This window comes from Phascolarctos cinereus, unplaced genomic scaffold, assembly GCF_003287225.1.
Source record: "Phascolarctos cinereus isolate Bilbo 61053 unplaced genomic scaffold, phaCin_HiC Scaffold_3;HRSCAF=262, whole genome shotgun sequence".
In the NCBI taxonomy this organism is placed as follows: domain Eukaryota; kingdom Metazoa; phylum Chordata; class Mammalia; order Diprotodontia; family Phascolarctidae; genus Phascolarctos; species Phascolarctos cinereus.
Window position 1 is genome coordinate 229,519,457 of NW_027555736.1, and position 13,883 is coordinate 229,533,339.

Below are 13,883 nucleotides of genomic sequence, written 5' to 3' on the forward strand. Positions count from 1 at the left end.
CCTTGACAGCGAAGAGGTTTTTTGTGTTTCTTTATATCCTCAGCGTTTAGCACAGTGCCTGGCACACAGTAGGCGATTAGTAAATGCTTGTTGACTGCCTGACAGACTCACGCTACATTTGTGCGCAAGGCATTTCAGACATATTTCATAAACCTTTGGCGTTCTGCAAGTAACATGCCTACGTGGAAGCTGGGATGAATGAGTTTCTGTTAGAAATTGGAGAAAGGGATGAAGTTCAAGGGTAGTCGAGTTAACCTTTTCCCGTTCCTACCCGAAACTCAGAACCCAGTCTCCTCGTCTCCTCTCTGTTGTGCAACCAAACTGCACACGCTCTAACCACCCTTGGCGGGCTCGTTCCCTGCCAGATGACTAAACAGGCAGTCTCTGCAGCCTATTATCATTTTCGACGGCTCCATTCCCTTAGCCAATTACAGCTGAAACTCGGGGGAGGGCGCTGCAGGTCCAGGCTGGGGCGAATACCGGGTCTCCGAAAGGGGGCGGGGCATTTGCCGTGATGGGCGGGCCCTCGCTACCAATCGAAGTCGAGAGCTGACCCTATGATAACCAATGAGCGACCCCAGAGTATGGAAACGGGTGGGCCTGTTGTCATGGGGGAGGCGGTGGCGCTTGGTGGCGACTGGCGGCGGAGGAAGAGGCAGGCGGCGGCGCTGGACTTGGACTCGGGCGGCGGCAGGTGAGTGAGGTCCTGGGGGCCGAGCGGCCCGGGGCCCGCGGCGGGGGCTGAGCTGGGCGCTCCTTGGCGCTCGCGCTGCGTCGGCCGCGGCGGGCGGTGGAGGCTGGGGGCGGCCGGGGGCGCGCCCTCTCCTCCGGCTCGGCTGGAGCAGGGACCGCGGCCCCGCTGCCGGCGCCGCCGGTGCTGGCGAGTGTGGAGGGAGCGGGGGCAGAGACGGCGCGGGCCGTGCCCCGGAGGTGGGGGGGTGGGAGTGGGAGTCCCCGGGGACGCCGAGGACGGACGGGGCACCCGAGAGCGCCGGCTTCGGAGGGAGCGGGGCGGCCCAGGCTGGGGAGGGGGGCCTGGGGAGATGGGGGCGCAACCAGGTCGGGGAGACGAGGAGGCGGGGAACGAGGGGGCTGCTTGGTATGTGTGGGGGGAGAGCAGTTGAGGTGGGGGAGGGAGACTGGGGCGGAAACGGGGAGCAGTTCACAGGTCAGGGGGAGGGGAGCGGTTCAGGTATAGGGGAGGAGTTTGGCTTTGGGAGAGGAGGGATCGTGGGAAGGGGAAGCAATTCGGTTTTGGGGAGAGGTATGGGGAGCGGTTCAGGTTTGGGGGAGAGAGGGAAGAAGGGGAGCAGTTCAAGCTTGAGGGGAGTTGGCTTGGGGAACAGTCCAGGTTTGGAGGAGGGGGTGAAGGTAAGGAGAGCAGTTCAAGTTGGGGGATAGGTAGCATGGCGAGCAGTTCAGGTTTGGGGGAGAGAGTGGGAAGAGGGGGAGCAGTTCGGATTTGAGGGAGAGGTAGCATGGGGACATGGGGAGCAGTTCAGATTTGGGGAGGGGGATAAAGGGGTGGGGGAGAGCACTTCGGCTTGGAGGAGGGGTGGGGAAAGGGGGGGCAGCTCAGTTTTGGGGGAGGGGAAAAGGGAGGGGGAGGGGAAATTCTGGTGACGGGGGAACCTGGGAAGAAGGGAGAGTGCTTCAGAGGGGGAGCTGTTCAAGTCTAGGGGAGCAGCTTGGCTCCAGAGCAAGGGAAACTTGGGAAGAAGGGGGAGCAGTTCAGATCTGGGGGAGATGAGAAGCAGCTCGTTTTGGGGGCAGGGAAAACCTGGGGGGAAAGGGGGGACCATTGGAAATAGGGGAAACCCTGAAGAAAAGGGGAGCCGTTTGGGTGTTGGGGCGGAAGCATGAGGAGCAGTCTGAGCCTGAAGGAGAAGGGCCCTTGGGCCGCAGCCCGGTCTGGAGGAGGGGAAAGTACTGGGCGGGAGGAGAGGAGCAGACTTGGAGCTGGTCGCGGGCCAGGTCTCGGGTTTGGGGAGAAGACACAGGTGGAAATGGGAACAGCCAGAGTGCGTGTGTGGTGGTGGTGGTGGTGGTGGTGGTGGTGGTGGTGAGGACAGTAATGGAGAACTGGAAAGAGTTAGGGTCTGGGGAGATGGGGAGTGGCCTGGGTCTCTGGGAAACCGACTCTGACCAGCTCGGGGTGAGGGGCGGGGGCGGAGAAGCCACTTTGTGGCTTAGAGAATGGTGAATCCGGGGAAACCAAAGGGGTGAGTCTTAGGTGTGCTAAAGGGAAAACTAAGGAGATGGGTTAGGTGGGAAGAGAGGCTTGGGAGTTTCCCTGTGGATCCAGGGAAGTAGATCAGAATAGGGTCAAAGGGAGCAGCTAGGGCTAGTGAGCCAGGGAAGTTTCTCTGAGAGGGAGCGGTAGCCACCGAGAAGTTGTCTGGGAGAGAGTGGAGGAATTGACCTTCGGGGCATTGGCGAGGATCTAAGATGGGGAGGAAGAAATTTAGTAATAGAAACTACCTTCTAGTGTAAGGACAGGCTAAGTAACTTATGTGAACCAGGGCCAGATCTGGAAAAGGATGTGGGAGGTAAGATTCAGTAATGCATTTTGGGAATTGTAGAAAGGAAGATTATCTTTAGATTGGGAAAATAACAAGTAGGTTTACTGGCAGACTGGGGAATTTGGAAGAGAGAAAAAGCTGTTGGGGGCTAGGGGAGGAAGAAAGAAACAGCTGAAGGAAAGATGAGTCGTGTAGTAGGGTTAGTTAGAAAGATGAACAGTCCCAGACAAGAGAGCTGAAGAATTGTAAATTTAAGCCAAGTGAGTAGGGAACAGAGATGAGTAAGACTATCATTGTTTTACGGAGAGACCAATAAGGTAGGACCTTGGAGCAGGAGAGGTGGCACACTTATCAAGAGACTAGATTGAAGAAATTTGTAAATCCTGTTTTAACACGGGATACTATGCTATTAACCAGCTATTAAAGCAAATCCTCCAGCAAAGGCTCTGGCATTTTCAGTTGTTCAGTAGTCAGACAACATTTACTGAGTGCCTGTTATGTGTGATGCACTCTTTTAAAAGCTAGGGGTGAAAGAAAGGTAAAAGACAGCCCCTGAGCTGAAGGAGCTTATGGTCTGATAATCACAGACTGGAGCCTGATTCCTATCCCTTCTGTATCATAGCTGACAATTAACAAGCATGCATTTAGCACCTACTAGGTGCAAGGCACTGATAGTTGTTGGGGACGCAGAAACAAAGGAACAAGCTGTTGCTGGAAAGCTTACATTAGCAACATGTGTATGAAATAAATCAAAGATAACTTTTGGGGAAATGCTAGAAGCTTGTAGTTATTGAAAGCCTTTGCTTGAAGACCTCCAGAGAGGGCAATCTTACTTCCCAAGTCAGAGCAGCTCACTTTGGAGAGTGCTAATCGAATGAAAGTTTTTCCATACGTGAAGCCTAAATCAGCCTCCTTGGAACTTCCACATTGTTTCTAGTTCTGCTGTCCTTAAATGTTGTGCCCAGAATTGAACAGAGTACTTTAGATGTGCTCTGCCCAGGAGAGAGTGCAGCCTCTTTAGTCCTCATTATGCGTCTCCTCCTAATGAGGCCTGAGGTCACATTAGTTTTGGGGGGGGTTTTTTGTTTGTTTTTTTGGCTAGCCTATATAATCTCTGATTTAGAACTGGAAGGCACTTTCGTCATTTAGTTCAAGCCTCATTTTACAGGTGATGAAACTGAGGCCCAGACAAGTTAAGTGACTTACCTAAGGCCACACAGGTAGTAAGTGACTGCAAGTCTGACTGCAAATCCAGTGTTCTTTTCGTTGTGCCATGTCCTCTTCCCACCACTGAACTGGAGGTCCTTTAAGATCTCCAGGTCTTTTTCATACGAGCTATACTAACTAGCTATTCCCATGCCTTCAATTATCACCTCTGTGCAGATGACACACAGTTTTAAATCTCAGTTTTCACCTCTTTTGTGGATTCCATCGGAGAGCTACCTCTCCACTTATCTTTAAGACAACTCCATTTGAATGTTGTGGCAGCACTTCCAGCTCAATGTGTCCAAAACCTAACAGCTTATTTTAGTTAACTTCTTGAAGGATTACTTCTTGATGATTTGGTTTCTTTGGTGTTGACTTAATATTGAGAGTCTTTGGTATGAGAGCTTAAATTTGGAAGAGAAGAGATGAGTCCTCTTTTTTCAGATATGATTCCAGCTGCTGTTTCACATGTGCCCTTTTGTTTCCTTTTGTCTTATTTCCCCCTTTCCCCTCTCTTCTTAAAGTCAGCCATTGATAATTGGGTGGATTTTGTGAGAGAGTGTAGATTGGTATGCATATGTATATGTGTTTGTTCACATTCATACACTTTAATAATCATAATGATAATAACTAACATTTATGTGGCACTTTAAGGTTTGCAAAGCACTTTGCATATGATCTATAATTTCCTTGATCCAGATTTCAATCCTTTTATGACTTAGAGAGTTATTTGAGAGTTGGGTCAAAAAAATTAATCACACTGCCACCAACCTGGGAATCTGTAGAAACAGAAACAGGCCCATATTCATTAATATTCTCAGCTTTGTAGAACCTGCCAGAGATTATTTTCCTCTGGCATATCAAAGTAAGACTTCAATAGAGGGATATATATTTATATCCTATTTTCTCATCTATAATGTGAAGAGGTTTGACTAGATAAAATGAATATGTTGTTATGGAAGGAATACAGGTGATTAGATGATGTGAGGTTGCCTGATACAGTGAAAAGAGTATTGGATTTGGAGTCTGGGCCTGGGCTTGATTTCCATCTTCCACTTATTGCTACCTGTGTGATCTTGGGCAAGTCACTTACTATCGCTGGGCCTCAGTTTTCTCATCTGTAAAATGAGGGGGTTGGACCAGGTGCCTTCCAAAGGCTTTTCCAGTTATAAATTTATGATCTTTTGACTTGGAAGGTTCCTTCCAACTCTTGACTCTTTGATTCTATATATATGCACCTGTTAGCTCATGCCAGAAATTCCTGTAATGGGGGCCAAAGCCTTTCATTCAGTTGCTCAAGTTAAAAGACTTAGTGCACGGATGCCTGGTTGAGGAGTGTATGGACTGAAAAAATTGCATCATGATTCTCTAGATGTGGTCTAGGGACCCTTGAATGTCCTCAGAATCCTTTAGGTCAGTGAGATCAAAGCTATCTTCACTATAATATTAGTATGTTTTAATTGATAATATAGTAAATATTTGTAGACATAGCACACATAAACAAAAGGTCTTTTGGAAGTCCTTAATCATTTTTAAGAGTGAAAAGGGGTTTTGAAATCAAAAAGTTTGAGAACTGCTGCATTAAAGTGTAGTTAGTTAATCAGTAAGTATAAATATTTTCTAATTTTAATAGGGGGGGATATCATTGGGCAAATAGGAGATATCCTTCCTTAAGGCTTTCTTTCTTCCCCTTATGTGAAACTAAATCCCAACTAAAATCTCACTTTATGAGAAGACTTTTCCCATTCCCCTTAATGCTAATGCTTCCTCTGTTGATTATCTATAATTTATCCTGCATATTTCTGTTTTTATATATTCTAATTTATAAATGTTTTTTACAAAGTAATTTCCATGTTGTCTCCCCCATTGGACTGTGAGCTCGTAGAGAACAGGGACTGTTTTTTGCCTTTTGCTTAGTATGGTCTCTGGCACGTAGAAGATGCTTAATAAATGCTTGTTGACTGTGCAGCTGAAGGAATGTGTGGAGCTTACTGAGCGCACGGCTGGTTAGCTGTATGGCATGTTAACCCAGTTTCACATGATTTGTAAAGATTTTAAAAAGCATTTTAGCAGGTAATCCGATTATAAATTTAAGGCCAAAAGGATCTTAGAAGCCATGTAATCCAACTCTCGTATTTTATAGATGAGGAAGCTGAGGTCAGAGGATAAATGACCTCCCCAGTTACACATGATAACAAGTGACAGAAGCAGGATTTGAATCCAGGTCATCCTGCTTCAAATCCAGTGTTTTCCCCACTGTATCACATTTCTCATCTCAGAGAATGGATTATGTATGTACTCAGCACACTTCTGCTGCATCACTCTTATCAGTTCAGTTCAAGATTAAGTGCCTATTATGTACAAGGCACATTTTCAACTTTGATTCTAACAGACTAGTGTTTGTTAGAGGATTTATTAACCTAAATGTAATTATATTCAAATCTGGCTTTTTCATATCTTAAGTCTCAATTAGTCATTTAATAGCCCAGAGACATACATATGTTTATCTTATTGGAGAGATTAGTCATTCGACATATGGATTGACAAATGGGTATGTATTCTGAATGCTAGATGTGCAATGGACCACCAGTCTTTTTAGAGTAATTATTTTTTCTCCTATTTTTCTAGTTATAAACAATGTTGGGGCATTCTAGAAAAACCTAAGTTGATACTCTAATCTTCCAGGTCATCAACATGGATTTGTTAAATGCCTCATATGTTCCAGACACTCTGGTAAGTGCTAGGGATAGAAAGATAGGCAAAAACAATTTTTGCCCTCCAGAAGCTTACAGTCTAATAGGGGAATAGTAAAGGGTAGAGGAAGAAGACTGAGTTGAAATATAGCCCCAGTCACATAATAGTTGTATGATCCTGGGCAAATCATTTAATACTAGCCTCACTTTCCAAATTATGTAAAAGGGGAACAATACCTCATGGGATTGTTGTGAGGACCAAATAAGATGACATGTAAATTACAGTGTAAAACAAAGTGCCATATAGATGCTGGTTATTTTAATTATTAGTTTATGGCTGTTTAATTTAGTGATTTAGAATCTAGTGTCAGTGAGGCCAAAGTTCAAAATCCATTTAACTTTGCTTGTAAGTGTGGTTGAAGATTTTACTTTCTCTGTACTCAGCTAGCTGTTCTGTGGATGTGGACCATTGATCACAAGGTGGAGTAATCCAAGAGTATATAACTAGATCAACAAAAAATATTAACTCCAGTAAAAAATAATGTATTCTGATGATGTGACATCATCTTTTCTTAGTTAATAAGAGCTCTTTTATGTAGAAATCAGGGCACTCGATTGATACTGCCCATTCTGGGGTGCTCACTACTAAATAAAGAGGAAGTGGTTGAATGTGATAGTTATTTAAATTAAGTTGATTTGAATCCCTAGTTAGGAAGAGTTATTCTACTTTAAAAAAAACCCAGTCCATCCTTTAAGCCTTTTAGCAAAAGTATTCTTTGCAGCTCAGATAAATCTACATGTCATTTTTAGAAAGTACATACTTTAAGCAAGTGATTTATTTTTATATTTTACAGATTAGTTATATCAGAAAATTAAATTACTTGTTTTAAAAAATTTCTCAAAGCTAATTGAAACAATTACTTGATAGTATTTTGGAAGTACTATAGTGCGGATGAGAGCCTAATGACTTTCTTGAAAACTTTTTCATCACCAGAATTGGCCACCAGGTGATTGGTTTTTTTTTTTCACTCAGTAGCTTATGAAACTGTATAATGTCAAGTTTCTCAGGGGTTTTTTGATCTTGCTTAAGTGAAGGGGGTACCCACAAAAATGAAAGAATAGACTTTTGAGGGAAGATTGAATTATATTGTGAGCATTATATGCAAGCAAGATCACAAATCTGTGAAGTGTGTTTGTATACATGCATATATATATATGCATGTATGTATATGTGTATATTATACATATCTGTATACACATATGTATATGGTATGAATTCTCCCTCCATTGACACTGGTCTGAGTTTTGCAATACTTTTTAGGTCATGTGTAAAGTAACTATGGCAAAAAAAATCATCGTGAACAGTTTCTATGAATTTAGCTGTCTTCAGAAGACAGGCACAGAGTCCTTAGACCATCTCTTTGTAAGACCATTGCTAGGCTCTATGGGAGCTCTTTGTCTTTTATGTTGTAGATGGTCTATCTACAAGTCGCTGGTAGCAGTGTGGGTAGAGACTGGGCCTGGAGTCAGGATCCATCCTCAGATACTTGCTAGTGGTGTTAACTTAGGCAAGTCACTTATGTTTGCCTCACTTTCATCATCTGTAAAATGGGCATAATAATAGCACCTGCCTCCTAGGGTTATTGTGAGGTTCAAATGAGATAATATTTGTGAAAAAACACTTAGCACAGTGCTTGGCATGTAGCAGGTACTCAATAACAGGTACTCGATAAATGCTAGCTAATGTTATTATAGTCTTAGAGAGCCACCTGAGGCTCAGAGAAGTTGAAGTAAGGGTCAGAAAAGGATTTGAACTCAGGTCTTCCTGCCTGTTAATACTCAGACCTCCTGTGACATGACATCAACCATGATACTTTCATCAAAAGCAATCCGTAGTTAAATTTTTATTTAAAACAGCAAGTTTATACATTCTGAATCCCCCCACATATAATTTCAACAAAATAAGCTTGCGTAATTTTGAATTTTATCTATTTTAGTTTAACAGAAGAATATCAAACAAAAACCAAAGATTAATCAATATGAGCTACTTAATTTATTGTACTATGCAGCCAACTCAGTTTTTACTTTTTGTTGGTAGACTGGAAAACAAAGACAGATGTTCATCCTTTTCAGTTTTCAAATTGTTTCTCAATTTGGGGGTCTGTGATAGGGTGGATGAGTAGGGATCTTTCTACATCTGAGAAATAAGATAATGCTTTTTAAAATTGAATTATCACCTAGTTTCTGATTAATCCAGTTATTAAATGAGCTTGAGTTCTCTTAGTTTGACTTCCCTTAAATCTTATTAGTAATCCTCTATAGAATTAGAAGCTGTTGGAGGTGAAAAGGATCTCAAAGATCATAAGTGCCTTGCATGTAAATGTTGAATTAAAGCTGCTTAACCCCATCATTTTATAGATAAGGAACTGGGGCTCAGAGATCAACAGCTTACAAATGTCAGTCAGAATTTGAAACTAGGTCATTCCTTAATTTTGAAATTTGTTATAGTAGGATTATGGTGGGGTTATTGTTATAGCCAAGTCTTTTCTTGATCATGGTCAATATATATAATATTGAGAATGTTGGTTAAGAAAATGAAGATTACAAAAATGCATGTGCTGTTAACTTTCTTAAAAAGGGTTATGCATGTGTGTGCACATATACATATGTATTTATGTATGTATCTATCTCTCTCAATATCCCATACTGATATATTTTGTCATATCTTAAGTAGATCATAGCTGAAATTTACCTTCTGTTTTCAGTCCTTCTACACTATTCAGTGCATGTGGACATCTGTCTTCTCAATTTCTATACTTGCAGTGTGAGCTACACAGTTTATCCTCTGATGTTATATAGTATTTTTAAATTGTTCCTTGAGAGTTGGTCTTGTTTCTCCAACAATCAATCAGTAGACATTTGTTAAGTACCTGCTGTGTGCAGGCATTGTGCTAAGTACACGTCCTAAGTGAAGGGAACATGGATGATGTTTTATTTCAGACATCATTATGCTGCTCACATAATTAGTACTTATTTAATATTTGTTGATTGATTTTTATCTTAAAGCTATAAGTTATGAATTTTTTTCCCAAGATGCATATTAACAAATGCTACTTAAGTGCATCGGTGGATAGATACGTGGTCTCATCAATAAGGGGCCTTTCAGTGGTGCTGAATAGCCCATTGATAACTGGGGATCCTTTGGCTTCTTGTACGTGCATTCCCCTAAAAGTCCCAAGCAGGAGCCACCCAGTCATTAGATTCCTCCTCGCAGATGTTTTAAAGGGTACCAGGGAAACACTCAGGCTGTCCAGCTGTTTTCCTTGCTTTTGATACGTGATCAGCCATGTCCTTTTCCTATCATGTATTTCCCGAGTGATAGCTTTTATACCACTTCTTGCGCCCAGGTCATCTCGATAATACGGTGTGGCTTTTACCTTCTGCATATCTTTCCACAACCCTTTAGGTACCTTGCTATTTTGATTATTTGGAAATTTCGGCGCTTTGTGATTCATTGCAATAAAATGTCACTGGAAGTATATTGACATTAAAAAACAAATCTTTAGTAACAAAATTAATTTAACAGAAATATGATTAAAGTAGCTGATCTTTGGATGAGTCACTTAACCCCAGGTACCTAAAAAACAAAACTGATCTTTCTGATTAAAAAACTCTTCACAACTATTTAATATGCTTGGGTGTTACAAGATTCAGTAAAGGCATATAGTACGCATGTGACTATGTATGTTATTATTTTGGTGGTCATTTTTTACTTTAGTTTGACTCTGAAAAATGAAGAGCAATTTACAGAGTTAATCATGACTTTTTGCAATGAGAAAATCACCTTGTCATTGTCCTTCTGCTTATCAAAACGGCATCAGACGAATTCTGAATGCGTTGGAATGAGAATTTCACAGACTTCCGAGGTACCTCGGAAGTCCTCTAGTATGACCTATAGCTGAACAAAAAATCCACTGTGACATCTGACAGATGGTCACCCAGCCTTCTCTTAAAGACTTTTATTGGGGGAAGCACGCTGACTTGTGAGTCAGGTTTTGGGCACCTCTCATTGTTAGGAAGTTGTTCCCTGAAGTCTGCCTCTCTGACTTTTCAGTCATTGCTCTTAGTTCTGCCCTTTGAAATGTAGAACAAATGATACTTATCTGCCCAACAGCCCTTCAGACACAGGAAAAGAGCTGTTATGTCTCCTTTCTCTTTTGTTCTTTTTTTTTTTCCATGAGGCATTTGGGGTTAAGTGAGTTGCCCAGATTCACACAGCTAGTAAGTGTTAGTGTGTGAGGTCACATTTGAACTCAGGTCCTCCTGAATCCAGGGCCAGTGCTCTATCCACTGCGCTACCTACCCACCCCTTCTCTTATGTTCTTCAAGCCAAACATCTTCAGTTGCTTAAATGGTTTGGTTCCAGAGTCCTTCACCATCCTGTTTTGCCCTTTGCTAGCCTAAAATGTGGTAGCCTAGAACTTAGCATTCTATTCCAATTGGTAGTATAACCAGGTTAGAATACAGCGGGGTTGTCCTTGTTCTTGATGTTAGGCCTCACCTAATGCAGCCTAAAGTCTCACTAGGTTTTGGGACTACTGAATCACCCTTTTGACATATATGGAACTGGTAGTCTACTAAAACCCCTGTGTCTTTTTCAAACAGTATAACCCATTTTGTACTTAATTTGATTTTTAAAAAAATCTTAAACATAGGACTTTACATCTGCCCCTGTTACATTTCATTTTATTAATTTTGACTTTAATTCTAGCCTGTCAGGATCTTTTTGTATCCTGGTTGTGTCATCCAGGTTATTAGCCATCCTGCCCAACTTTGTGTCATTAGCAAATTTGATATGTATTCTATCTATGCCTTGTCCAAATCATTGATTAAAGGGACTGATTACTCAGTGTCAAGGACTACCTCGTTCGGAATGTTCCTTAGAATCCTTTTTCAGATTGACGTACCATTAATGACTACGTGACTAGCCCAGTTCCAAATTAGTCTAACATATAGTATCTGTCTTCTAGTGCCTAAGTTCTTAACTAGGGAGCCTGTGAACTGGATTTTTAAAGTATTTTGATAACTGTCAATTTAGTTGGTTTTCTTTTCAATCCTGTATGTGTTAGGCATTTAAAAACATTCTGAGAAGGGGTCATAGACTTCACCAAGCTGCCAAACGCGTTCATGACACAGAAGAAGTTCAGAACCCCTGATGTAGCCCGTCTCTCAGTCTTGTCCATCAGAAGAACGTGAGGGAGTTTGTGAAACACTTGGCTAAAATCAAGTAAGCTACGTCTGTGACATTCCTTTGATCTAGCAGTCTGTTAATCCTGTCAGGAAGGGAAATGCAGTTTGTCTAGCATGACCTGTTAGAGATTTAAGAACAAAAAAGTTTTATTCATGCCCTGTTGTATACAGTCATTTCAGCCCTTTCCTCTAGCTTGAACTCTGCCTTGTGACAAAGTAAGTAAGCAAAAATATTTGTAACCGTAACTGCATCTGATGATGCATGTGATAACTCTGCCATGGAAGTCCCTCTGCTTTCCTCTGCTTCTTTGCTTCGAAGGAAGAGGTTTCATTATCTGTTTCTTGACCCTTTGATTTTTTAGGTACTCTGACTCATTAGCGCTCTTTTCATTTACATTGTTGTAGTCACTGTGTGTTAGTTTATAAAATAGTTCCCATATTTCTTTGAATTTTTCATTTTTTCTTACATATTAATAATCCGTTTATATTTGAGTGTAATTATTTTCTTTTTCAACTATTACCCACTTGATGGGCACTCATTTTGTTTTTAGTTCTTTGCTACCTAAATAGTACTGCCATGAATATTTTGACATATGTAGGACCTTCGTTTCTGACTTTGACCTCCTTGGAGTATAGACCTAGTGATGGGATCATTGAGTCAAACAGTATAGACACTCTCCTTGCATAATTCAAAACTGAAATCCAGAATAGTTGAACCATTTCACAGTTCCCCTAATAGTGCATGTCAGTCTGGTTTGAATCAAAGAATAATAAGAGAAAAAGCATTTAGGTATTTACTCTATGTCTAGGACACATACGAACAAGTGTCCCTTCCCTTAAGGACCCCTTCATGTTTGGCACATTCTAATGGGTACACAAGGGGATGAGGTACACATACGTGATGACATAGTTTATAAATGGTTGGCAAGTGATGTAAAGACCTGGTTGCTAAAGGTCCCTCTCAGAGCCCAGAATACCAGGAGCAGAGTCCAGGTTCTAATGGGAGGGGGGAATGAGTATGGCCTGGCTATGGACAGTTGGGTTTGGAAGTGGTGGGGAAGGACTATGGACAGTTGGTTCCAGTCTTCCTCTCCTACCTCCGGCATTGATTGTTCCATCATTTGTCATCTTTGCCAATTTGCATGGACTGAAGTAAGAGTGCTTAAATTTGTATTTTCCATACTATTATTGATTTGGAGCATGTTTCATGGGTATTTTGCCGTTTTTGCAAAAGTGTGCATACCTTTTGACTGTTTATCTACTGGGGCATGGTTTTTGATATTATATATTTGTCAGTTCTGGATATCTGTGTTTTCAATATCTGACTTTTGTAGGTGGTAGTTGATGCACTTTTCCTACTGTTCCTCCTTTCGTTCTTCATTGATTTTACTCATGCAAAATTTTACATTTTATTCAGTAAAATGTTTATTTTTTTTATAATCTCCTCTTTCTCTCGTTTAGTTATGACAGGCATCTGATTGCTTTCTCCTGATTTTTTTCATAGTATAATCTTTTATAGTCAGGTTGTGTATCCATTTTGAGTAAGATTTTTGTCTAAGCTTCACTTATGCCAAACTGCTTTCCAACTGGAAAGCCATATTGACTCTTCCAGAATTCCCTAATCAAATCAACAAGGACTCTTTAAGCACCTACTGCTATTACCGCCACTATTGCTACAACTACAATAACAGCTACTACTACTACTACTAGGTAGCATTTCTGTAGTGCTTTAAGGCTTGCAAAACTTTTCACATATATTATCTTATTTGATCCTTACAACAACCCTAAGAGGTAGGTGGTAATAACAATAGCAGTTATATAGCTAAGGTTTGCAAAGCACTTTGTACGTATTACCTTATTTTTTCCCCACAATAATCCTATTATATAGATAATATTCTTTTCCTTATTTGATGAGGAAACTTAGGCTCAGACAGTGACTTGCCCAGCGTGACTTGCTGTTTCTGAGGCAAGATTCATACCCATTCCTGAATCCAAGCTCCTGCTTAGTTACCTAGCTGCCTTGTGATAGTTGTCAAGTAGGCAGCTTTAGAATTTTGGCAAGAATCAGAGTTGACTAACCATCCATTATAAACAAAGTATTTTGCCTTTCAGCCAAATCCATGTTCTCATGATACACAATAATGTGATCATTTCTTCATTTGACTGAGGAGCTCTGGTCAGGTTGTGGATTTCATAATTTAAAATGTTGTAA

General features: G+C 41.5%; 1 protein-coding gene across 2 annotated transcripts in view; it reads left to right on the plus strand.

Moving 5' to 3' along the window:
- The first annotated feature begins 613 nt into the window (after positions 1-613).
- NUMB (NUMB endocytic adaptor protein) overlaps positions 614-13,883 on the plus strand; it is a 175,000-nt gene continuing 161,730 nt past the window's right edge. Inside the window, exon 1 of one of the 2 annotated variants that reach the window (XM_020986347.2) lies at positions 614-694. The gene's annotated coding sequence lies outside the window, so the exon portion shown is untranslated. Of the gene's footprint in view, positions 695-11,688; positions 11,709-13,883 lie in introns of those variants that run through there. The other variant, XM_020986348.2, reaches the window with a different exon arrangement.